Consider the following 26,454-nt stretch of genomic DNA (forward strand, 5'->3'; position numbering starts at 1 on the left):
CTCAGGCCTGTCATCCTTGGGGGCGAAGCTCAAGGCTGGGGTTTCCCTGGTTCTCGGCTGGCTACTGCAACACCAAGTCATGGGGCAGCAGACACCTGTCCCCAGCCTCTAACTTCATGGATGGAGTGACTGAGGCCCTGGGATGTGACCCGAGGTACTGGACGTGCTTTCCACTTCTCTCTGTTTCCCACAGAGGTGGTGGCGAAGGCCAGCTCTGCAGCGCCAGCGAGATCGTGAGGCCGTCCTTTGTAACTCTGAACGTGTGCATAGGGCTGCTCCTTTTTCCCAACATTTTCAGGGGATGATCATTTTTGCTAAATCTCTCTGCAGGGAAGTTATCAAATCTGCAATGCCTCAGAGTTAGTGGCCAGGCCAGATCAACAATAATGCTTTAAACAGCTTTATTGACAATTAATTCACATACCATACAATTCATCCATTTAAATTGTAAAATTCCGCGGTTTGGGGTATATTATCATTTTTTAAATTGTCATAAAATATACGGAACATAAAATCTGCCATTTGGGCCATTTTAAGCGTACAGCTCAGTAGCAAGCGCTGACTGCATTCGCGGTGTCGTGCAGCCGTCAGCACCATCCAGTTCCAAGCTTTTTCATCATGCTAAACGGAAACTCTGTAATCATTAAGCAATAATTCCCCATTCCCTCCTCCTCCCAGGCCCTGGGAAACTCTAGTCTACTTTCTGCCTCTACGGATTTACCTATTCTGGATGTTTCACGTAAGTTTTTCTTTCTGTGTCTGGCTTATTTCACTTAATATTATGTTTGCAAGCTTCATCCATGTTGTTGAACATATCAGAATGTCGTTCCTTTGTGGCTGAATGACATTCCATTGTATGGTGAGACCGCATTTTGTTTATTCATTCATCTCTGGATGGACACTTGGGTTGTCCCATCTTTTGGCCGTGGTGAACAATGCCCCAGGGAACACTGACGTGTATGTGTCTGCTAAGTTCCTGCTTTCACTTGCTTTGTGGTACACACCTAGTGAAATGCAGGCGTGATATGGTCATTCTACTTTAAATTTTTGAGGAACTGACAGGTTGTTTTTCACATTAGCCGCACAATTTTACCTTCCCACCAGCAGTGTATGAGGGTTTCAGTTTCTTCCCATCTTCACCAACACTTGCTTTTTTCCTTTTTTTGAAAATTGTGGCTATCACAGTAGATGTGAAGTTGTTTCCCATTGTGGTTTCGCCTTGAATCTCCCTGATATCTAATGATGTGGAGCATCTTTTCATGGACTCACTGGCCATTTGTGTATCATCCTTGGAGATATCTATGGAAATCCTTTGTCCATTTTTTAATTGGGTTGTTTGTCTTTTGTTGTTGAATTTTAGGAGTTCTCTATACGTTATATATATTAATCTAACATACATGATTTCCAAATGTTTTCTCCCATCCTGTAGGTTATCTTTTCACTTTCTTGATGATGTTCTTTGATGTACAAAAGTTTTTAACTTTTGAGAAGTCCAACTTATATGTTTTTTCATTTTGCTGCTCATGCTTTGGATGCCACATCTAAGAATCTATTGCTAATCCAACTCATGAAGATTTACCCCATATTATTTTCTTCCAAGAGTTTTATAGTTAGAGCTCTTTTATTTAGAATGTTGATACATTTTGAGTTAGTTTTTGTACATGGTGTGAGGTAAGGGTCAACTTTATTCTTTTACATGTGGACATACAGTTGTGTGAGCATCATTTTTGAAGAAAATACTCTTTCCCCATTGGATGGATGTGGTACCTTTGTTGAAAATCAATTGACCATAGATGTGTGGGTTTCTTTCTGAACTCTCAATTCTATTCTATCAGTCTATGTGTCTATCCTTATGCCAGCACCACACTATTTTTATTACCATAGCTTTGTACTAAGTTTTGGAATCAAGAAATATGAATCCTCCAACTTTACTCTTTCTTTTTAATATTGTCTTTCCTATTTGGGGCCCTTTGCAATATGATATTAATTTCGGGATCACCTTTTCCATTTCTGCAAAAAAGGGCATTGGAGTTTTGAGGGAGGCTGCACTGGGTCTGCCGATTGCCTGGGCAGCACTGACGTCCTAACAATATCGAGTGCTCCCTCCATGAACGTGAAGTGTTTACAGTTATTTAGCTCTTTAATTTCTAATGATTATTTTGTAAACAGCTTTTATGTGTTTAGAAATCAGATACAACACTTCTTCTAATCTTGAATTGGAAGGCTTGCTCATCTCAGTGCTTTTTGTTTTTGAAGGCTCTCACTTTAGATCAACAGTCAACGGTAAACATGGTGCGATGTTTTCACTGGCATTGGAATGGGATTACTTGGACAAGACAATGAGCCTAAAAACAAGTTCTCCCACTAATAAAATGAGTATCCCCAATCAGAAGCCAGCGTGGGAAAGATAAAAAAAATTAGATCATGTGAAAAAAATTAAATCCTGAATAGGGAAACAAAGTTTAAAAATATGGTGGTCTGGAAAGAAACATCTGACATATTTGACAAGTGGCTATCTTCTTCCTAAAGGCCTTCCATGCATCCCTAAGATGGAGATAAGCAATTGTCAGAAGGTGGACTGTCACCACAGACAGTGACAGTGGTAGTTTCTAGGAAAGTATGTACACGAGACGTCAACCTGGCTAATAGCCAAATGAAGAGATTCTAAAGCTCCTGCAGGATTCAATACCAGCACATCTGAACAGGGAGTACCACCTGCCACCTCCCAGATGGGCCTCAATTACAAAGGTGACTGACCCCTGGACGTGGTGATTGTGGGGAATTGGGCCAACTCAGCTGATATGGGGATACGAGTGGGTGAGACTCTCAGGAAGGCGATTTGGAAAAATCCACTACAATTTTTAAAGAAAATATCCTTTGACTCAGCAAGTTCCCTGTTGGGAATTGATCCCACAAGTATGCTCACAAAAATCACGCCTAGAGAGATGTGGAAGGATGGACTTCTCAGCATTGTTTGTAATAGCAAAAACAAAGCAAAGCAAAGAAACCACCTGATACCCATCACTCAGGAACCGTTAAACGTTACGCTATATCTACCCAGGAAAGCATTTCCCACATTTTATAAGATGACAATTCAGCCAGGTATCCATTCGTCAGCGTATTCCTTGAGCACTTTGCTCAGTCTGTATGTGAGAATAGAGGAGGACAATGACCTATTAAATGGAAAAAAGCAAGGCCCTGCACCATGCGAACCAGGGTACAGAATGGCTCACCATGGGCCGGTTTTAAAGCGTGTGTCCCCGGGTATGTGCGTGGCGTTCCTCGGGGAGTTTACTCCGGAGCACGCTCAACGGCAGCACCCTGAGCGGAGGGTCAGCGCCGGGGGGAGGGGAGCGTGCGGGAGACGTACACACTTCGCCTCCTTTCCCCTGAGCACTCTGGATTTTTACCATGTATGCCCCTGACACTTTCGTTAAATAAAACTTTGTAAAACAATTGTCAGCAAACTAGCTAAAAATGAATACTTTCAAAACATTTTGCCAAATAAATATATCTTTGGGTTAATTAGCTCACTTCTTAATACGCAAAACTTCCTGAGATGATTAAGCCCTTAGTATGAATTACTTGAATTATTGAAAGACACACATGCACTCACATCTTTATTGTTTTCTGGTCGTGTTTGATCTGTGACAAGATGAAGGCCGTGAGTGTGTGTGTGTATGTGTGTGCACGTGCCTGTGTGGCTGTGCTCACAGCTGGGGAGGACCAGGGGTCAAGTCAGACCCACAGGGGACGCCACCAGGGACAGCGGCTCCAGAGACAGCGGCTCCCAAGCAAAGTGTCCAGGGAGGCAGGAAGGAGCCTGCCGTGCAAATTCCCAGGGTTCCCTGGGAACCCTGGCATGGCCACCACCATGCTCACCACATGAAAGGAGCTCCATGTCATCACTGGACCTCCGGTGTGGATGCCAAATGCACGGGAGAGCAGTGTGACTGGAGCGTGGCGAGATGACGCACGGCCAGGCCGTAAAAGATGAGGGAGTCATCTTACATCAATCTGTTCTTTCTTCTACCAAAACAAAGAAGTGGAGCCCAAGAATGGGAGTCTTTGCAGAGGCTATCCCGCTCAGAGCTGACTCACGGTTAGAGTTCCACAGTGGTTTTCAATCTTCTTATTAAACGAGGACTTCGACCAGACGATTTCTCAGTCCTTCCAAAATGAAAGGACAGACACACAGACAACGTCACCTGGGACTCCTAAGGAGCACGGGGACCGTTTCACAGTCAGTGAGAGGGCAGGAGGAAGGGCGACAGTCACCCACTGTCTAGGGTGTCTAGGGTGACCTAGAGCGCCTGTGTTTGTTCAGCAGCCAATCGGCCCTGGGGTCCGAGTGGAGCCATGACAGATGCTGCCAAGTCCCTGAGCCACAGGCCGGGATGCCAGCGCTTCTCCCTGGGCTGTCACCTCTCCCAGGGCTGCACGGTGGAGAAGCGAATTTGCCTGCAGTAGGGTAGGTGTTAGTTCCTAGGGCTGCCGGGCAACTTAACCGGAGTTTACTGCTCTCACACTCCCGCAGGCCGGAAGATCAAGGTGTCGGAGGGGCTGCGCCTCCGGGGGCCTCTCTCCTCTGGGGGCCTCTCTCCTTAGCCGTAGATCTCTCCTTGGCTTGTTCCCCCTGTGTCTTCACATGGTCTCACTCTGTGTGTCTCTCTCTGTGTCCAAATTTCCCCCTTTTCTAAGGCCCCTTATTGGATCAGGCCCACACTAGTGCCCTCATTTTAACTGAATTACCTCTGTGAAGACCTTTTCTCCAAACAAGGTTGCATTCTGAGCTGCTTGGGGTCAGGACTCCAGCATCCTCTTTTTCAAGAGACACAGTTCCACCCCTGACATGGAGAGAGGAGCATCTAGAAGCAGATTAAAACTGTAGAACGGATGTAGCCAGGACAGAGGAGAGGCCTCGCTGCAGATTAGATGAACGGCTCACTCCGATCCCAGGAGGCAGCCGAGCGCGTGGGCCTGAGCCCCGGGGCAGGCACAGGGGAAACCGACTCAGCCAGGAGACCAGAGGGGAGGAAGCGCAGAACATGCTAGAATACAACAGGCCAACACCTTCTGAGTTCTAGCAACCTCAAGAGCACAGGGCAGGTTACGAGGAGCCCTGCCACGTCCAGCCAACGACCTTGGAAAACATCTGAGCATCTCGGGCGTTTTCCTCAACTTCAAACTGAAGAGGTTAATCTGGGAGTTAACTCAGTCAACTCTGCTGTGAATCCGGGTATGGGTGTCATTTGTGTCCCTGACATGGTCTGTCACATCGCCCGGTGGAGTGGGCTCGGCCATGGGCATAGACACGGTTCCACACCTGCGTCCACACCAAGACTTGTGCAGGGATGTTCTTAGCGGCTGATTTGAAATAGCCGAGGACAGAAAGCCAGCCGACCATCCAGCCCCACGGGAACGGGTGGACAGACAGTGGTGTCTCCGTAGAATGGAACCCTTCTCAACAATCAAGGAACGGACTACTGACAGAAGAGAATGGGGGAGTCCCAAATAATTATGCCGAGTGAAAGAAGCCAGATAAAAGAATATATATTATATGATTTTATGTATATAAAATTCTAGAAATGGCAAACTAATCTAGAACGATGGGAAGGAGACCAGTGGCCGCACGGAGGGTGGAGGCGAGGGGTACAGGGAAGTTTTGAGGGTCATGGATGCGCATTATCTTGATTTTGGTGATGGTCGCACAGATGTTCACATATATCAAAACTCACCAAATTGCATGCAGTAAATATGTGTGGTTATTTGCATGTCCATTATAGCTCTGCAAGGCTATAAAAGAAGTGCCAGCAGGAGAAATGTGTGGGTGGCTGGGAGCAAGGGGGCACATTGGTTGAATGGAACCCCGATACTCGGTTCCAGTTAACAATTACCATATAAGAAGGTGGGCAGAGTGTTGTGAGAGCTTCTCATTTTTCAAGAAAATCTGAAAGTAGAAAAAAAAATTATATATGCCTCTTTAAAATACTGTTATAATCTAACAATATATAAAAAAAATATAAATTTTTTTCCAAATACTTTAGGATAAAAAAAAGGAAGAGGAAAAAAAAAAGAAGGCAGCAGGCCACCTGTTTGTGACCTCTGATGTAGTCATGAAAGTACGTAAAACATAGTGATATTACAAATACTGCTCACCTGCCAGAAAGAGACGTACATGTTAACACATGTCTCAGAGAGGTGACTGTCCCTGGAGACTCTGGGAGGCGGAAGGTTAGGATTCAGGCGACAGAGCAGGTGGGCCGCGTGCACACATCCTAATGCTTGGGTTCGAATCCAGTTCTGCTTCTCCACAGTTGGCGACCGTCAGCAGTTACCTAACCTGTCTGTCTCAGTTTTCTTTGTCTGTAAAATGGAAATAAGAGTTCAATCCAACCCATGGAGTGATTGTCGGTTTAGATTGCACAAATGCACATCTATTAGTTGGAAATAGGCCTGAAACAGTCACAAGTTTGATGATTGCTACCTGTTTTTGTTATATTATTATTATTGCTCCTGTTGTTTCTTCCTGCAGGTCTTGCTCCTCGATTTCTCTGCCAAAGACAGACTTGCTCTGGGTCTGAGGATCCGCCTCGCTTCTCAGGCCCATCCTGCACTTCCAATAGCTCCCCTAGAAGGGGCCCCACCGTGCTCCCCGAAACCCGCCTGGACATTGTCAGGGGCACATTCCCTGGCAGTCAAGCATCCGTCTCCGATGGGTCTGAGTTTTCTTTTCAGGCCCCTCCCCATCTGTGACCACATGACAGCGACGGCCCAGCATTCTCCATATGCCAAACGGTGCCCTGAGGAGTCCTGGGTACGCTCCCACCTGACTCAGGTCAGCAGGCAGGTGAACAGCACGTCCTGGTCCATTTGCTTCTGTCTGGATCAGCGCATCCAATAGAGCTCTCTGCGAGGATGGAAGTGTTCTGTATTGGTGATGTTCAACGTGAGACCCACCAGCTGCACGTGGCTATTGAGCACGGAGGAACTCAACTTTCAGGTTAATTTCACTTTAACAAATTTAAATTTACAGGTCAGTGGTCACGAGGCTAGCCACCTTGGTGTAGGGCAGCGTAGGTCCAGGCGTGCACGTGCCGATGGCTCACATGGAGGGAGCACCACGGCGTGTGGGCTCAGGTTCTCGTGTGTGAGGTCTGGCCCAGTAAATGACACCAGCTGATGACATCTGTGAGCGCCCAGTGTGGCTGAAGTCTGAGTAAGCATTTTACGTAACTCAAGCCTCCTAATAATCCTAGGGGTGATCATCTGCATTTTATGGGAGGAGGAAACTGAGGCAGAGTGAGGTCAGGCCACTTTGCCAGTGTCACACAGCTTAGAGGAGGATAGGGAAATCCCGATCTGGCCAGACTAGCCTCATTGCTGTAACCGCTGCTCCCTGCCGCTCCTGCGGAGTGAAGCCAGCCAGCCTCGTGTTTTCTTTCACGGGCTTCTGCTCCATATGCGAAGCTGCTGCTCCCTCCGAGCTAGCTTCCCTTGGGCATGGCCCAAGCTTATCTGGGCATCATCTGGACGCTTCTTTTGCAGCCTACTTTGTCCCCTTGGAAACCGTGGCTTTCACCCAGAAAGTGCCAGCAGAGCTTTTCGAGGGCACGTATTTGGCTCCCAACGCAGCCTCGGGGGTGTCCCAGGCCCTTGGAGAAAGACAGCCAGGGCTCTGGCAGCCAGAAGGGTCTGGAAGCATCCTTTCGTCTATTGTTGGGGAAAGCAAGGAGAGGAGGCCTGCAGGGGTGGTGGGTCGGCCCAGAGGACCTCTCGAAAGAACAGATGTCCAATCTGGGATTTCCCAAGCAGCCCTCTTTGGCTTGGCACCCGTCCCCTGCATGGGGGGACCTAATTATGTGGCAGCACCCCCCCGAGCAGATGGACCTGACTCAGGCAGGCTAGCAACTGCAGTTTGTGACTCAGTGCATTGCTGTGCGTGCCACGTCCCATTGGCAGCACTGAGCAGCTGCAGGGCCGTAGGCGGGCTGACCATTGACTTGGGACTGTGGTCACGACAGATCCTGGCTGGTACAGATTAGCCTGGAAATCTCTTTTGAGACCATGTTTTCTTTCTCCAAATGGTTTTGGCTGTGGACTGTCTGCCTATGTTTATGTTTGCCTCTGTTTTCTGGCCTGTTTCTTGACACATCCAAACTGTGGGTGCTTTCTAGATTTGGGAGATCAGGCTGATGTGGCAGAAACGGCCAATTCTCACCAGCCCCTGTGCTCTCCGTCCTTGCAGGCACATACCTGTCGGTGGTCTTTACCAGCTTCCTTCAGAGTCAGATGAGGCCCCGTGACTGAGTTCTGGACAATGGCGTGTGAGCAGAGGTGACATGCACCATCCCTGACCTGCCCATGAATCTCCACGGAATCTCTCTCTTTTCTCCCACCTGCCGGGTGAACGGAGAGAACTTGGAGCCCAGACAGAAGGAGCCTGGAGTCCTGAATGGCCACATGGACCAGAGCATCCCCTCGACCCACACAGGACTGTGCTGTGAGTGAGAAACTTGGATTGCATTAAGCACTGCAGATTGAGAGTGTCTGTCACAGCCTGTTCCCTGCATGGGCTACGTAGCACACTAACAGAGAAGGGCTCATGGCAGATCACCAATGTCAATGTCAGATCAATGCTGGCTAATGCTACTTCTCTTAAACAAAGTTTATGCATACATGATCTTAACGGCAGCCAGTGCTAAAGAACTGGAAAGCACCTCAGCAGCAAATAACAAGGAAGCCATTGAATCCCAGCCAAAGGGAAGCAACGATGTGGGCTCCTAACTCTTAATCCCAGCGCCCATGCAACCTGTGGCAAAAGGCCAGATGTGTTCCTGTTGATGTGGTTTGGGGCAAACACCATGTGGGGACATAATATAAATGAGATTGGGTGGCCTTCCCCTTTGTGAGGATGTCACAGTTATAACATCCATGTAAACAGCCTGGGGCAGACTATCTCTGCAGGGAGAATACATGCAAGATGCCTGAGGCAGAAAGGAGTCTGGCGTCTTCAAGATAGCACGGGAGGGTCAGCAGCTGGAAGGGAGCAGTCTCAGGGAAGAGGGTCCTGCAGTGGAGGCGGGGAATAGACGGAACAGGTCATGCCACGCCTCGAAGGTCAGTCATAGGAGTTCAGATTGTTTATCTGAAGTGCAAAGAGAAACTACCGGGAGGTTTAAAACATGATCAATTTAGGGTTACAGGAAGCCACGCGGTGGTGCAGGTGGAGAATGGACTGGGAGCGCGGTAAGGAAGTGGCCCACGCAAGAGGAGCAGGGACGGGGATCCAGCAGCTGGAGAAGCCACAGGTCGGGAACATTGTTGTTTTTAGGGATGGAAGACACTAAAGCACTTTTAAGGGGTTGAGAATGAGCCCATAAGGAGAGAAAATCGGAAATGATAGAGGGAAAGAAAGATGGGGCCCAGGGCACGCACTGAGGAACTGCACTTCAGTAAGAGAGAGGGAAAGCTAGTTGTCCCAGGAAAGGGAAAGAGAAGGTGTGTGCAGAAGGATTAAGCTTTGAGGGTCTCGTGAGGAAGGCATGAGGGAACCAGAAAGTCACGGCTGAGTGTGGGCAGGCGAGGTTGGGGAGGAAAGGAGTAAAATAATCAGATACGAGATGGGGAAACCCGGCTTGGTCAGATAACTCCCCAGGCTGCACCCAGGGTTGCTGTAACAGACGCAGTGTCCCCTTACATCCTGTACCATGTGGGTGCACCCAGGCTCCTGGTGTGGCCCCCAGCACCCATCTGAGTCTCTGCAGAGGCTGGCCACAGGCCACCTGAGCCACTCTGCCTACTCCCGCGAGCTGGAGCTGTCTCAAGAATCGGGGTTCCCTGACGCCAGTCCCCTATCCCGCCGATGTGTAAATGTATGTGAGCCTGCAACCCTTTTACAGGAAGATCTCAACACTAAAGTCTAAGCGTATATCAGCTTTAAATTTCCTAGAAAAAATTTAGGCGTTGCCAGCTGGAGAACAGGAAAGTATTCAGTGTGTAAATGATTTATATAGTCTATGAAATTCTGAGGTTGTCAAGGCATTATTCCAGAGTCCTTATAGGGAAAAGAAACCCATCTCCAGCAGGTAATTTCACAAAATCGCTAAACACTTTCAAAGACATGCCGAGAAACCCAGAACACACAGGAGGGCCTCGCCTCCCTGCACATGTTGAGCTGTAGAAATGGAGAATCATTTTCTTGAACCATCTCTTTCATTCACAGCACAGGGTCCTGATGTCAGGAGAGAGGGGACCACTCAGCTGAGCAGATCAGCACTGGGAGTCTGAAGTCAGAAATGCAGAGCCTGGCAAAACTAGGGAGAGACTGTCTCCAACTCTTTAAAATGCTTAAAAATAAAGGTGTTTACACAACTGCCTTCTATATGTTAACTGTGTCCCACACTCAGAGAGCCCAGGAGCGTACACACCCATTTTACAGATGTAGAGTGTAGGAGGAATTTCTCAAAGTCAATTCAGGCCTCATGGGAGTAGCAGGGAGAAAATCCTCACCATAAACTCACTGTGGTAGATGGTCTATGAGTCCACCGCCCCAGCTAAGCTGTGACCTTCCTGGGCAAAGACTGTCCCCATCGGTCCTTGCAGGGCAGGACGTTATCTGAACAGCAGGAAGGACTCACTCGGAGTCCTGGGGAGGCTGTGTCTGTGGGCGGTGGCACGTCCCTCTTGGTTACACGGCATGCGTGGGTGCTCTGTGGCAGAGCCCACTGGAGCACGCTCTGGGATGTGACATCATGTGTGTTTAATCAAGCAGTGTCCAGGAATGAACTTCCTTGGGTTCATCCTATTTGCTGTATTTGGAAAGCTTTCAGCCATTATCCCTTCAAATACTTTTCCATCTCACTCTCTCTCCTCCTTCCGGCTCCGACGATACGCAGCTCCTGTGCTGTCGTCCCACAGGCCCTGAGGTAGTGCTGTCTTTGTTTCTCTCAGTCTATTGTCTCCCTGTTGTTCAGCTTTGGTAAACTCTGTGACTCTGTACTCAGGCTCTCCTGTCATCTCCCTTCTTCTATAGAACCGTTCCAGGGAGCTTGTTGGGGTTTGGTGGCAGGTTTTTTTTGGTTTGGGTTTATTTTTATGATTATAATATAGTTCTATGGTTTTCCTATGATTTGTTTTTATATCATCTATTTCTTTGCTGACAAAGTTTTTTAATTTATTTCAAGAGGATTCACAGTAGCTTGTTGAAGCCGTTTCATAGCGGCCGCTTTAAAACCCTTGTTAGATGATTCCAACAGCTGCTTCATCCCACTGTCGTGTCTGTTGACTGTCATTTATCTTTCAAGTTTTGGTTGTCCTTGTTCTTGGATGACAAGCAATTTCCAGTTGTGTTTTCCCAACACAAAAGAGCTTTTTTCCTCAATACAACAAAAACTGAAATCCTATGTGTATGGGATAGTAAATAGACAAGTTTTATTTTTTATTTCTACTTGAAGAGTTACATCTCCTATAAAAGTTTACAAATGACAGTTTTTATTTTGATTTTTTCAATATAACAAAGTCGCCTTGATGGCATTTTATGGTTTAGTGCTCTTTTTTTTTTTTGAGGAAGATTAACCCTCAGCTAACATCCACCATCAATCCCCCTCTTTTTGCTGAGGAAGACTGGCCCTGAGCTAACATCCGTGCCCATCTTCCTCCACTTTATATGTGGGACGCCTGCCACAGCATGGCTTGATGAGCGGTGCACAGATCCGCACCTGGGATCCAAACTGGTGAACCCTGGGCCGCCAAAGTGGAACGTGTGAACTTAACCGCCATGCACCCGGTTGGCCCCAATGATGTAGTGCTAATTGCTTGTAGAACACTTAAATGTCAGCATTGAAACCTTCTCCTGAACTGCCATCTGGTAGACAGGCACAAATGTTCACCAAGCATGTATTTTGCGTTTTGTTGCATTGTACGCTGCAGCTAGTAAGCCAAGGAATGGACACACGTTAGGTTCATGTACTGTTTCCAAAAACCACCAAAGAAGAATTATAAATTATCAATACAGTTTAGGGTAGTGTCAGTTTTGCCACACTTGTTCATTATGTACATGTAGGGAAGTCATCGGCACTATAAATTCAATTTGAGTAAACTTTAAAACCATATATATGACAATGAAAGGCCTTTTACTTAAAATGGCCAAAGCACTGACATTCTACACAGGCTGTAAAGAGAAGTGTAAGAGACTTATTTTTCTAATATTAAAAGTTACTTAATAAAGACTTGTTTCCACTAACTTGAAATTAAAAAACCTGGACCCTGGACCTTTGGGTCTCAGGAGCCTCTGGATCTCTCTGGCTTCTTCTCTCCACAAGCATCCCTGTTGGGAGGTCATGATCTGATGTGTGCAGCTCCCTCTGGACGGTCTCCTCGCACGCACGTGGGGCGGAAGGAACTGCAGCTCTCTCCTCGCCCGGCTGACACCTTTCCTGAGGACACGGGGAGCAAGTGAGCATGTAAGCTCACCCCCCGGTGGGATGCTGCTGACACCTGAGGGTGTGGCGGGCTGGGCACAGAATGCCGACTGTCCCGCCTCGCACCAGCTTGGTCTGGCTCGTGCACACCACGTGGGAGTAGAGAGTCAGCCCCCACTGGGAGACCACCTGGGCTTGAATCCAGCCCTGTGACCTACAAAACCATGAGAAAAATGCCTTCAAGTCTCTGTGCCTCAGTTTCCTTCTCTGAAAAATAAAGGGGGTAACTATTTAATCCGTAGTTCTGTTATGAAGATTATAAGAGTTAGAGTCCATGGACCCAGGAAGCTTGTTAGAAATGCAGAATTTCAGGCCTGGGGAATGAGACTCTGCATTTTAACAAGATACATAGAGGAGTCAAGGGCATATCAAAGTCAGAATGCCCTGATCTAAAATGTTTACAGCTCTCAGTGGAAACAACAATCTAGTTACAGCCCCTACGCCCCCAGTTGCTGCTCTGCCAACACTACAGGACCCCAGCCTGAGACTGCTCCCGTCCCTAAAGAGACAGGTGTGCTGGGCTGGCCTGGGTGTTGTTTTGAGAAGGCTGCCCTCCATCCTGCTGCCACTCGGGTACCGGAGAGCTGAATGAACTCCTGCTCCTCCCACCCATTATTTCAACGACGGCAATTTTATTCAAGGTGGCATTTCTTTAAGAACGCTTTCTTTGAGGTTTAGTTTTTACTTTTTTTCCTTTAACTTCACATCCATTAACAGAAGAAGAAAGTACTTGAACATAGTGAGTCAGAATCTGTCGGGCCCGAGAGCAGGGGTTCACAGAAGCATCACCGGTAGGCCCTGCCTGGCGGGCCGCTCCCGCACACCGAGAACTGGAATTATTCATGAGCCCCAATTCCTCTGTGATCCTCGGAGTCAAGAATGACTGTCAAGCAGCATCCTTCCTGTCTTTGCTACACAAAGAAATCTGCCTCGCATTAAACTCTCTTTGGAAAAGTGTTTTGAATTATCATAAAAGTGCTTTGTGACGCGCAGAGAGAAGAGATCGCACGGAACACAAACAGTTCTGTTCCCGCCTGTGTACCCAATGCCTCTGCCCTTTGACAATCTGATGCAGGATCCTGGGAACAGCAGCCAAGGGATCAGGTCGGGAAAGTTCACCCTTGATCACCCTCCCAGCCCATGACCTTCACTCCCTCTTTCCTGCTCAAATGTTCGAAATAGCGTTGGATGAAATTCAGAGCTCATAGAGCAAGAGGGAAAAGTCGTGCCCTTTTTTTGGTGGAGAGGCTCTTGAACCCGGTGGGCAGATCTATTAGCATCACTTTCCAACTTCTGTCGGCTGTTGCATGGTGCCAGAAAACCTTCGGAAAGAACACTCAAACAGCAGAACTCATCATAAAACCAACAACTTAGCACAGGGCTGGGTGAGTGGTGTGCAGACATCGTTTTCTCCAGAGCACAATGGAAGAGCTGTGCCAAGGAGCATCAGAGCTAGGTTTGAGCTGGAGCAACAAGGGTCCCTTGCTCCATCTCCTCGTCAGCCCCTCCCATGTGAGGGGCGGCCTCCTGTTGTTCCAAGGCTCCAGCACCAGCATCCACACAGCCTCCCCAGCAAACCTTCTGCAGTCCCCAGACTTCCTGGGTGCTGACGCCCTGGGCTGGTTTGTTTGCATCTCCTGGTACCAAACTCTATAATCATTCTGCAGCCATTTACAACAAGCTCCTTCCGTTCTGTCCTTTGTGGGGTCCAACCTTATACCACCCACTGTGCGGGGGTTTTGCATGCACATCTGAACTTTATAACGGAGGCGGACAGAATCTCTTCTCTTAGTGTCTCTTGTTTTTGCAGGAAACAAGGACACATTTACTCTCGGGGAGTCTGGCCCCACACCCACCTCTGCTACCAGCTCTCTCTTAGGACAAAAATGCAACGTTTTAGCTTTCAGGGCCTGATTTTCCACGTGTGAAATGTCATCTACCCTATCACACGGACCTCCCAGCACTGGTCTACCTTTTCAAAGTCACAAAATAGGCTCTGTCCCTGGGGTGCCCGTCCGAGGAAGTGACCCAGTAAAGGCGGGGGTCCTCGAGGAGACAGCTTGACCCGTGTCCTCAGGAAGAGGAAGAAGAAAGCTGGAACACATGGGCTTGGGAGTGGCCTCCTGCTGTCTCACCTGCACGCAGGCGCCGGCTCCTCCGGAAGGTGCTGCACGCTGTGCGCCCGCGGGCTTGGGGAACGCACGTGCGCGTGCTGGCCGCCGGGCCCCCAGGCGCAGGCTGACTGTGCACCGGCTGGCTGGTTACTGCCCCGTTACCTAGCTGTGTTCTCCCGGGGGCGCCACGGCCGGCAGCACCGCTCCGCGCCTGACAGGAAGGAGGGGGGACAAGGGGACCAGTCAGCGGCCTCAGTCTCCGCTGGTGCGCACGCTGCAGAATGAGGCCCAGGGGAGCAGGCAGGACCGGGCAGACGAACGGGGCAGGTGAGAAGCGTCTGTTCCAGCTGGAATCAGACATGCCACCGACGTGGGAGGACACGCTCTTGGGAGTGTCAAGCGGGAGACCCCCAGCCTGGGAGAGGGTGAGCGGGGCAGTCAAAGGCTCAGACCCTGCCTTCTTTCCAGCTAAGCGGCGGGCCTCTGTCTCACGCGTTGGGCACCCCCGTGTGTGTTCATCTCAAACAAAGTTTCTTTAGTTTAAAGACAACCGTCAGAAGCTCCTGGCCTGCGGGATAGAAGCCCGAGTTCTAGGGCAGCCTGCTGGGCACCCCGGGCCTGGCCCCCGTCCCCCGCTCCCCTCGGGCTCTGCCTGGCCTCTGCCTGCTCTTCCTCGCTCCCGGCCCAGGGTTGGGCTGCCTTGGCCGCCTCTGCACGGTGGCCTTCCAGCTCTCTGCTGTCCTGAATGGAGCGGGCGCGCGCTGCCTTCCCGCTCCTGGCGCGCCCAGGCCCCGGGGCAAAGTGACAGCTCGTGGACAGCCGTGCATGGACACCAGACCTGAGGGGGAGCCGAGGAGGGGCTCCTGGCAGAGGGGGTGAGGTTTCCACTCAGGAAGCAGGAGAAGTGGCCAAAACGTGGCTGCTCCTGCGCAGGACTTGGGAAAGAGGGCGCTCGCCCCCACCACGGGCTCAGGGCCACTCGAAGGTTCCAGCTCGCCAACGGTTTAAGGTTATTTTGAAAAAACTTGATTTATTCAGAATCAGGAACTGAAATCAGAGGGAGAATCATTTTACCCATCATGGTTTTAGAAAATGTAATAAATCAAACACATTTGCAACAATTCAATCTTTTTGTGTTCAGAAGACCCATATCCAGGTAACAAAATGTGTTGTGAAAAATGAGTCTCGATTGACGTCAGAAGGCAAATATTATATTAAGGTCAATAGAAAATAACATTAAAAACTTGAACACCTTTTGCTGAGTCTGCAAACGTCACACTCCCCGCAGGTCACCTGCCAGGCTCCAGGAGACGGAACAGGCCCTATGCAGTTGCCTCCAGGGCAAACGTGAGGGTCGGACAAATTAAGACCTACCCCCGGAGGGGTCTGACTCACCCAGGTGCCTGGGAAGGTCAAGCGGCCATTTGAGCCCAGGGAGACGTGAAGCTTTGCACACCACCCCTGGGCACCCCTCGAGGTCAGGCCCCAGCTCCCCCACAGTGGAGGAGCATGAGACCAGAGAGCTGCAGGGCCCCTCTCACCACCAGCGAAGAACATGGGGCTCCAGACACCAAAGGGAACCAATCACTTCACCAAAGGGAACGTCAGGGGAGGAGACCCCGTCCCCTCACAGCCTTCTTTGTCTCTGTCCCCGTGGCCCTTGGCAACTAGTAGATGAGGACAGTCAGCACCAACTCCTGCGTCTACAACCTTCCTCCAGCGCGATGGCATGGACCCAAAGGGAAACAGTGTGGGGAAGTTTTTGGGAGAAGAGAAGTTCTTATAGAAAATGAGGCATTTCTTCATTCGTCAGTTTTTCCAATATTTATGGGCCACCTATTATGTGCTGGGCACGTGACAGGTGCCAAGGACACAATACTGATCAAAGCCCATCCAGTTTGGGTCCTCCTTGGGCTCATCATCCGTTGGGGGAAGCATCAATTCATCAAGGAATTTATGCAAAGAAATGTAAAGTTGCAAAGAAGACGAGTGCCAGGAACAGGCAGAATATCCTTCCATAACAGCCTGTAGTGTTGGGGGGGGGGCCTCAGGTTGGAGGTGGGAGCACTGCAGCTGGCAGTTCCTGCCAAACCACAGGGCCCTGGTGGTGAGCTCGGGCAGCAGAGAAGTGATTCTCTCTGATCCCCCGGGGGGAGTGAAAACAAAGCCATGCCCAGGCCCCCCAGGGATCCTGACGTAATCGTGTGGGGTGAGGCTGGGGGAGCTTGGGAAGTGCTGTGCTGGGGGAGGGGAATGCACCCCAGGGTGGGTGGAGGAGGAGCATGCAGGTCATCGGGGACCAAGCACAGAAGGCTGCCTGTCCTCTCACTCCAGACAGGTAGAGAGGACATGATGTGAGAAGCATTTTCCAAAGATCAAGAGAGTCTTCTGGAGTCTAGACCACAGGTGGGATACTACAGCAAGGGTCCACGTGAGTCTGCAATCATAACTGTCATGGGCAGCCAAGGATTTTTGGCTACGATGGGTGCAGAGGTCTATTCTAAAGGAGGGTCCCAGCACTGGGTTTGTGCCCCTTTCCCCTTTCTTACTCCAGATCCAGGGCAGGGGAGCACAAGGAAATCTTGGGATTCCTTAGTGGGTGTTTGTTTTACAAAGAGGTTACCTGGTTCAGGAGCTCTCAGGGATGCAGACACGTGGAAATTGTAAATCTATCAGGCGGGAAAGCATGGTAAGACAGGAGCATCTCTAGGGCCCTCTGCGTAGCCGCTGTCTTCTTTAGTCGCCCATTTGTCTCACCTGGCCTGTTCTCCCTGCTCCTGTCTTGTCCCTTGGCTCCTCCTCACACATGCACACTGAAGTCTGTCGACACGCAGTCGCACCGTGGGCTCCTCCTAGAGCGTCTGGGTTTTCACTCCCCTGCTTGGAAACGTCTGCTGCGTCCACACTGTCAAAGAGGAAATCCTGCCCCCCGATCTGCAGGGCAGTCTGCAAATAGTCCTGCTGCTGAGCCCGGGAGTGGCCGGCTGCCACCCCACCATTCCAGACCCTCCTCCTGGACTTCATTGATCTGCGGCCGGCTCAATGGCTCTCCGCTCTCAAACGGCCTGCCGGTGCCTCTGATCTCTGATCTCTGCCCCTTCCCACCAGTCTGCTCTCTTCCCTTCCTTCCTGCGCATCCCTCCCTGTGGCATCCCCCGCTTCTGTGCATAGTGGCTGGTTTTTATTGTCATTCCCTCCAAGGAGTGCAGGGATTTCCTTCACGACCAGGCGCATCCTGTTTTGTGTTACCTCCAACTCTTCAGTCATTTCCGTATCTACTTCCTGCTTTCTCTGGAGCCAAACACCTTTCTTTCTTTTTCCTTTATTTTGAAGTTTCTGGCTTCTGAATACTTGAGTTTGCTAGAAAGCTGACGTCCAGACGGCCGGGTGATGATAATAATGTCTCAGATGTATCTGGTTTCTTTCTCCCAGCAGCTCACATGCATTCCATACGTGTGATCTCATTAGCCTCTCAGCATCTCTGCAAAGTGACAGGTGTTTACAGGGAGGGCCCCAGCCTTAAGTCATCTCTGCGAGATCGTAGGGTGAGTCACAAGGACTTAAATAGAAGTTGCTTGAGTTGCAATTCAATTCTTTTTCCACTCAGTTGATTGGCAAAGAGTTATTGCTTTTTTTTTCACCAACAAATGGATGTTTACACCACCCAGATAAGCATGTTCCAAAATCCCCAGTGGCTCACCCCGTGGGACCAGGATAAAATCAGCATTCTTTGGCCTGGTATAATAAGTTCCCATGTGGCAGCCGCCTTGCCTGTGGCAGACCTCGCCACTTTCATCAGCCCTCACCTCGCCCTTGAACTCTCTCCTCCCACTGAATCGAGTGTAATTCTTAGGGCTTGTTGCTGCTAGTGGGTGTGCCACCCACGACTTGCACGGGTGGCAAGCTCCACTCTTTCTTGAGACCTCAGCTCCTGTGCTAAGTACAGCCTTTCTCTTCCAGGCTCATTCCCCTTTAGTCCTCAGATCTTTGTACGTGATTTCCAGAGAGTCACCGTCATTTGATGATTTGATCATAATTCTTTCTTTCCATGGTTTTACTCATTAAGCCGAGGGTGGAGAACGTGCCTTTTCATCTGCATTTCCAGCTTAAGTAGTGTTTAACTATAGCTGTGTTATGAAGTACCCCAAACTCTGTTGCTTACAACCACCATTTTGCTGTACTCATGATTTGTAAGTCAGGGCTTTGGGGAGAGAGGGCCTCTTCTAGGGTCAGAGTCACATGCCACCTGAAAGCTTGAGGGACTGGCCATTGACAATGGCTCACTCACATGGCTGGCAGGTGACCCTGGCTGTTTGGTGACAATGGAGTGGGGGCTGTTAACTAAAGCGTGTGCTCACGGCCCCTCTGGCGTGGGGGTCTTGGGATAATCAACTGCCTGTACAGAGGCTGGCTTCCCTTAGAGCTGGGATCCCCAAGAACCAGGCAGAAGGCAGGGCTTGACTGGCCTGGTCATGGAAGTCACACACATCACTTCCACCACGTTCTACTGGTCACAAATGAGTCACAAGGCCAGCCTAGATCCAAGGGTGGATATTAGAATCGACCTCTGGAGGGAGGGCTGTCAAGTCCACCTCGCAGAAGAGGCTGTGGGGCGGGAGATGGTGTAGCAGCCTCCTTCGGAGAACACATGTGACAAGTGGCGTGGCGCTTTCATTTAGACATTTCTCCATAGGGAATATTGAATGACCATAAAGGAAGATGATGTCTACCTTGGCACTCTGTGACAATGACAAAACTGCAGTTATAGTGGTCCCAGAAGGCACTTGGGCAGCTTTTCTCAACGGTTGCTCCTTGAGTCACCATCAGTAGGTCCAGGAGGCTTGTTAAAAAAGGGACTTTTCAGGGTCCTATTCCAGACTCAACAATTGAAGTCTCTGGGGGTAGCATTAAATGTGTTTATTTTAGACGACACCCCCCATGATCAATTTTATTGTGCTGTACAAGAAAGCTGGACAAAAAGTTCCGTAAGCGGTCATGTTAGTTACGCTGCATATAATCTTCCTCCAGAATTCAGTGATTTCAAGCAACAACCACTTATTATGTCCTGATGTCTGTGGGTCAGGAGGCGGGCATGGCTTTGCTGGGTGTTTCTGACTCAGGGTCTCTCGCAGGCTGAAATCCAGGTATCGGCCAGGGTTGCAGTCAGCTCAAGGCTTGGCTTGGGGAGGGTCAACTTCCGAGATCACTCATATGGCTACTGATAAGTCCTCAGGGTCTTTCTGGCTGGTGACAAGAATGTCAGCTCCTTGCCACATGGGCTGCTCCACAGGGCAGCTCACAACAGGGCATTTTGCTTCAGTACAGCAAGCAAGCCGTGAAGACTGAGCAAGAGAGAGCGAGAGCGTAAGATGAAAGTCACTATCATGTCATAACCACTGTGCCGTGTTCTATTGATTAGAAGCAGCTTCAGGTCCTGCCCACACAAGGGGAGGGGATTACACAGGAGAGGGGGCGCCAGGAGGCGAGGACTATTGGGCCATCCTACAGGCTGCCCGTCGCAGGAAGCAGAAGTGGGAGACTGGATGCAGACCATCAAGGAGTTGGCTCCAGGCGACTAGAGGGATGAGCAAAGCACGACACCGCTGAGCTCGTGCTTGATCCGTTCTGGTAGCAAAGGGCTGGAGGATTCTGACCACGAGGAGGATCACAGAAACTGCTGCGTCCGGGACGTTCCTAGAGCTTCGGGTTACGGGGAAGTCTTGACTGTGTCTATGAGAACGAGAGAGGACTTGAACAGGGCGAGAGGAGAGAGAAGCACAGGAACATCTCTCGTTAGATCAGGACTGCTTTCTAGAGCGTGGGTGGGAAGGGTGTAAAATGGAGACATCGTGTTGACTTGTTAGAAATAGGACCCAGCAGCTCCTCTGCCAGGAGAAGACCATCGTACACTGAAATTTGTGGTCCCAGTACCCATCCTTCATTTCTAAAGTAGAATTCATTGCTAGGAAACATAAAAATGAAGCTGATCTCAAATCTAACCCAACCTCCTAACCTGGCTCTATGAACAGCAACTCGTTAGAGAGACCAGAGACAGAGAGAGCGAGCATAAGGAAAATGGCTATTTCCAACCTGCGTGGCTTTGATCTGTGGGGTTCAATGCAACTCTCAACTTTATGAGTCAACGGCATCATGAAAAATGTTATTATAATCCCCAACTTAGGGAGAAGCAGCTCAAGGTGCCGTTTATTCAAACTTTCTTCAGAAAAGGATGGAGAAAAGCAGAGAGAAGGGCAGAGAGAAAGATAAAAACATGCAACAAACCTCAAGATCCTCTAATCTGGAAGAAAACACCAACTGAGAACAAGAGGTTCTTCATGAATTTTCTGGACCACATCTAACACGTTTAGTTCTCAACCCGCAGCAGGGAACAGACACCCTGCACCAGGAGGATGGGAACCACTGAGGTGACAAGAATTGACACCAGGCGGACCCATGCTCACAATTTTGAACCCCCCTTGACCGCCTTCCACAGAGCGCAAGCGGGAGCAAAGGCAGGCTGCTGACGACTGCTCCCTCCTCCTCCAGCTCGTTCAGGAGAAGAAGCCACTCGATGGCTGTCCCCTTGCAGCAAGAGCAGATGGAGGGAGGAACAGAGGCCTGGGTTGGGGAGGCGCTTCATCACGGAGCCTTCTCGGAGGCAGGGGCCACATCATCCTCCAGCCTCTGTGCATCGAACTCACAAAGAACCAGCGAGGAGAGGCCGGGCCCTGACCTCACTGACCTGCCTAAACTTCTTTGCACGAATGACAAACTTCCATCAGGAGAGGAGCGGGCGTCTCCCGCCAACATGCAGACCTCAGCAAAGCTCCCACCATTCCAGAACATCTGTCTCGGACTTGGCAGGCTTCTCAGGCATTCCCGATCAATATTCAGTGTTAGGATCACGCAGGCCCCCAAATGCGTTCTTCCAGTGTGCCTTCTCCTAGCAGACAGGTCACCCGAGAAGAGACAGAGCCGCCCACCGCTGTCCGTCGTGCCCGAGCTCCTCTCACCACCTCACAGGGCAGCCTTTGTGGTGGACGTTAAGAGGGACATGGGAGAACGGCTGGCTGGCCCCGGCTCCCAGGACCTTCCTCCCAGGAGGAGCGGGTGGGTCCTGGCTCCCCTCCCCTCTGCTGCCCTCCTCTGCCCTCAGATTCCAGGCCGGCTGCTTTCCTGAGATCCTGGAGGGATCATTGTGTCCGTGCCTATTCTGTGATGAATTATGCTCACTCCCCGTTTCTTCTATTCATCAGAGCTCTTGACTTTTTCCAAGTATGAAACCCAAGGTCGTTTCAGTTTTTGGCTGATGAAAACTTAGTTCCATGGACGCATTGTCCTTTCTACAACAAGCCACGACCAGAGACTCAGGAGTGAAGCTCCCTCCGCAGGGAGAGTGGGTTGGCTGAGGACCGTTGCTCGGCGGGCAGATGGCAGATTCACGCTGGAGTGCCCCTCTCGTGGTTAGAAGGAGCACAGGTTCAGAAGACAGCAGCGGTGTGGTGCGCAGTTGCTGACATCTGGGGACAGGGCGAATGCCTGCTTCTTCAGCTCCTATTCCCAGCACACACATGGCTTCAGGCATCAGTGTCCAACAGGACCATGTCACCATAGTGCCAGCCCAGGAGGCAAGAATTAAGGGAACGGAACAAGGCAATGTCCCGTACAATTTAGGGACCCGCCCCATGTTCTGTTTCGTCCCCAGCATGGCATGGAGACATCTTCTAGTATCTCAGTCACTCCAAAGTTAAACAAAGGAAGAAACATGGATTGAGAAGGAAAAATGCTGTGAACTGGGTGGGCTAAGACATCTGTATGTACCGTGCCAGAGTCCATTCCTCTGAGGACCAGTGCGGTGACGGGATAAACGTGGGAGGGACAGAGCACCACAGAAACATGAGCCAGCATGGGACTGCACGCGTGGACTGCGCACGAGCCAGGCTGGGTGCTCGCTCCGCCCACCCAGACCTTGGGCAGCAAGGCCCAGCCTCCAGGGCTCCGGTGTTCCCAGCACATGGCTCTCCTGGTAGCAGGGTGCCCACGGCGGCTGGTCCCTCTGGAGCGGGCTGGCAGCTCCTCGCAGCTTCAGTGCTGGACCTGAACCGCCCCTGTTTCCCAGCTCCGGATTTCAGAAAAACGAGTGATGCTCCTCGGAGACCCTCTCCGAGTGCCTGCATTGACAGGGTGAAGCACGCCCGCCGGGAGGGGAAGCAGCTCCAGTCTCCAGCGTCCTTGACCGTCTTCATAAAGGACAGGAAAGGAAGGGACATCAAAGGAAAAGCCCATTTACAAAGCTATTTCTACTGCTTGTAACCGGTCCTTTGGGGTGAAGCAGACTTTGAAAGCGGGGTCGTTGTCTGACAGCTCCCGTTAATGCACATTTCCCCTGAACCTGATAGGTCTCTTGCCTCCTACAACTGTCTGTGTGCCTTACTGGGCAGCCGCCAACTCTCAAGGCACATGGCTCCCTGCCGGATGTGATCAGAGATGGTCCACGGTTATTTCATCAAGAAATGGAGGAGGGGAAGCATAACCCTCCAGCTGGATTCCAATGTGACTGGTGCCTAAGAAGACTGAAGGCCGCACTGTCCAGTGGGTCCACGGGACGTCATGACCCAAAGGGCAGCTGGGGCAGAGTATTCCCAGAGCGGCCTGTGGACCTAGGAGATCCGGGCTGGCAATGGCTCCATGACATGTGAGCTGGAGAAGTCAGGGTTCAGGTTCGTGGGTCCGACAATCCCGACTATGATGAGTCACAGCGTGGTGACCTTGAATCTGGGGTTTGGAACATGACATTCCCAAGACAGCTCATGGGATTGTGCCCCAGTGGCCGACCTTGTGTCCGCACCACTCTGCCTCTCCCTCTCCCTCCTTCCCTTCAAACGCTGCCTGTTTCTTGTATGTCCAGGGAACCAGGGCTTCCCTCTGACGTGCAGTCCCTGGAGCAAGAGATCAGTAGGCATCTGAATTTAGAGTTGAGACAACCCGGTGGCGGGGAGATGGGTGTGGGTGGTAGGATGCAGCAGCTAATGCAGAGCAAAGAGGGGTGAAGGAGCCTTCCCCAGAGGGCGTGGGGCTGTGGGCGTGCTGCCTGGCGGGGCCAAGATACATGAGGAGAAGGCCCTGTGCAGCTGGGAGAGGCGGAAGAATGATTGCATTCTCTTGGAATTCTCAAGGTTCCCACTCATCAGGCTCTCCCTGGGAACAATGAATTCTGCATTTCTGTGTGTAAGGGGGAGTTCTGAGATTGGAGAAGGAGCTCGAAATCTCTATTACCAACCCCAGTGCATCTAACAGCAGGCTCCTCCATCCGTGGAGAAGATCCCGTAGGTAGCAATGCCCACCCGAGCCCGTCAGCTCACTGTGCCGAGTAAGAACGTGACTCATTCATATCAGGTTTTACAGGAAAAGTTCCAGAGTCATCTCTCCCTCTCATGACACCCCTTTTTGAAACGTTTCTCCACACTTGGCCACCAGTCAGCAATCAGGAGGCGAGCTTCTCTCAGACAAGAAGATTCTATGAGTACCAGAGTCTTTTTATATTTTGGCAGTAAAAAAAAAAAAGGCAACAAGTACTGTGAGTTCGGTGAGAGGAAGTTGCCTGTGAGCCGGCACAAGCACTACATTAGTGGGCAATGACCCGCGTTGTGAGCAAAGCAGAAACATTTTGTTCCAGCACGTGCTCAGGTCGGCTAGGTCCACTCACTTGTTTTGAGGACAATTTGGTCAGAGAGCAAAGCCCTGGGCTCTGTTGGTGCCACTTCACTAGAAATGTGCCGTGGCTTGGAACCAAGGAGGAGGTTTGGGCAAAACCCTGTGTTTCCTGAATGTGCTTGTCACAGTGCTCCAGAGCTTGAGAGAGGAGAGAAAGGCCCTTGCTTGGAGTCCAAATTGCCTGCCCTTCTCAAAACCCCAGGGGTTCCCTTCCTGATCCCCCCAGACCACCCCATAGCCTCAGGCACTTCTTTCTTCTGTGCGCTTTCTCTCCTCTTCCCCTTCTTAAGTCAGCTCTTCCCTGGGGACACCACTTCCCCTACACCCGTCTCCCGATGGAGCTGTGGTGCTCCCCTCCTGCCCCTGAGCCCGGATCCAGAGGGGCTGGTGTCCTAGCAGATGCTTTGCCCCTGCTTCCAGGTGCTTAGTTAGCTTTCAGTCTCTTGGTACAGCCTTGGGGTTCCCACCCATTCATCTCTACCACCCTCTCCTCTTCCTGCGACAGCAGGCTGCCATCCTCTCATCACTGTGCCTCGCTCCCTGGAGATGAGGAAACCTGCCTCAGAGCCTTTCTCTCCTACCATCAAACTTGACCTGCACAAACTCAACATCCGCCTGGACCCTTCATCCAACAACCCAGCTCTCAGTTCCTCTGTGCGCTCATCCTCAAAGACCCTTCCTTCCTCTCCACAGCAGCCACTCACTCGCAGAGCCGCCCCTAGGAACTCCTCCTGGTGCTGCGCCTCCAAAGCCAGTGACCCAAGCAACCCTTCTCCAGCCACAGTCGCCCCCCTCCTGTCTCACCTCGTTCTCGGGCTCTTGGCCCTCTTCCTCTATCCCTCTGCTTCGCCGTTCTCGACTCAGTCTCTCATGAAGCTCGGTGGGCCACCATTTCAGCAGCACTTTTGGCAATGACCTAACTTCTTCACTTTGCATCTTTCTGAAACACACGTCTGGTAAAGTCCAATCTTGCCTGAACCCTATCTGTTTGTTTCCATGCCTGTTGTCACATAGCTGATGGCTTCTAGAAAATTCAAGATCGCTCACCTCCAAAGGGCCTTCAAAGCTACTCTGCAATTCCACCACATCCCCCAGGTTTCCTGGCGTCCTCGTTCTCCACAGTAACAATGTAAAACTCTCAGCCTCTCCTCACGCCTTCTCCCCCTCACTCCTACATGCCCTCCGAATGCGACTTCTGGTCGTAGTTTACAGGAATAGGGTAAGCCGTCAGAGAAGAACTCCCTCATAGTCATAACTCCAAATGCACAGACCCGCTGAGAGTGGCCCCGTCCCACCCCATCCTCTCCTCTCACAGCAGAGGAGCCCCCGTCCCCTGCTCCTGGTCCAACTCCTCCATCTGCACTGTGCGCTCCGTTGCTCCTCCCCTTCAGAATCTTCCACTGTCTCTTCTCCCCTCATTCCCTATATACTCACCTTCCCATCTTCAGCCCCATCATCCGATTGTCTTATAAACATGCTTCTGTTTCTCTCATTAAACCAATAAGCAACTAACAAATGAGAACAAAAAACTTTCTATTTGATCCCTGCCATACTCTCTCCTTTTCAAAGCCAAATGGCGCAGAAGATGGGTCTGTAAAGGGCACCTTTCCTCACCCCTCGAACCCTGCTCTTCCCCTCCCTACCCTGTCCCGTTCCCCTTTACTGAACCAAAACCCCTCTCAGCAAGGTCACGCAAGGGTTTCCTTGTCAGGAAAACTGATACACGTTTTCTCTTGTTCACCCTGCTTGACCTCGGCAGCGTCAGCCCTGGGACCCCTGCCCCTTCAGGGAGCCCTCTCTCCCCTTGGCTTCCGAAAACACAATTCCCCTGACTTTCTTCCTGCATCACTGCCTGCTTCTTCTCTGTCTCTCTTGCCACTCCATCTCCTTTCCTGGCCACTAAATACTGCGGTTCCTCAACGTTTCATCCTAGGCATCTCCGCTTTTCAGCTGAAGCTGTCCTGCATCCAGATCAACAGCCCCGACATCGCCACTGTGGAGAACACTCACAAAAGTAGAGTGCCCGCTCTGCGCCTGCCTCCCATCTCCAGGCCCACCTGCTGTTACCAGCTCAACATCTCTCGAATGTCCCAAAGGTACTGCAAGTGCAACACAGACACAGCTGAGCTGACCCATGGTCCTCT

The sequence above is a fragment of the Equus quagga genome, chromosome 6 (genome assembly GCF_021613505.1).
Source record: "Equus quagga isolate Etosha38 chromosome 6, UCLA_HA_Equagga_1.0, whole genome shotgun sequence".
Taxonomy (NCBI): Eukaryota; Metazoa; Chordata; class Mammalia; order Perissodactyla; family Equidae; genus Equus; species Equus quagga.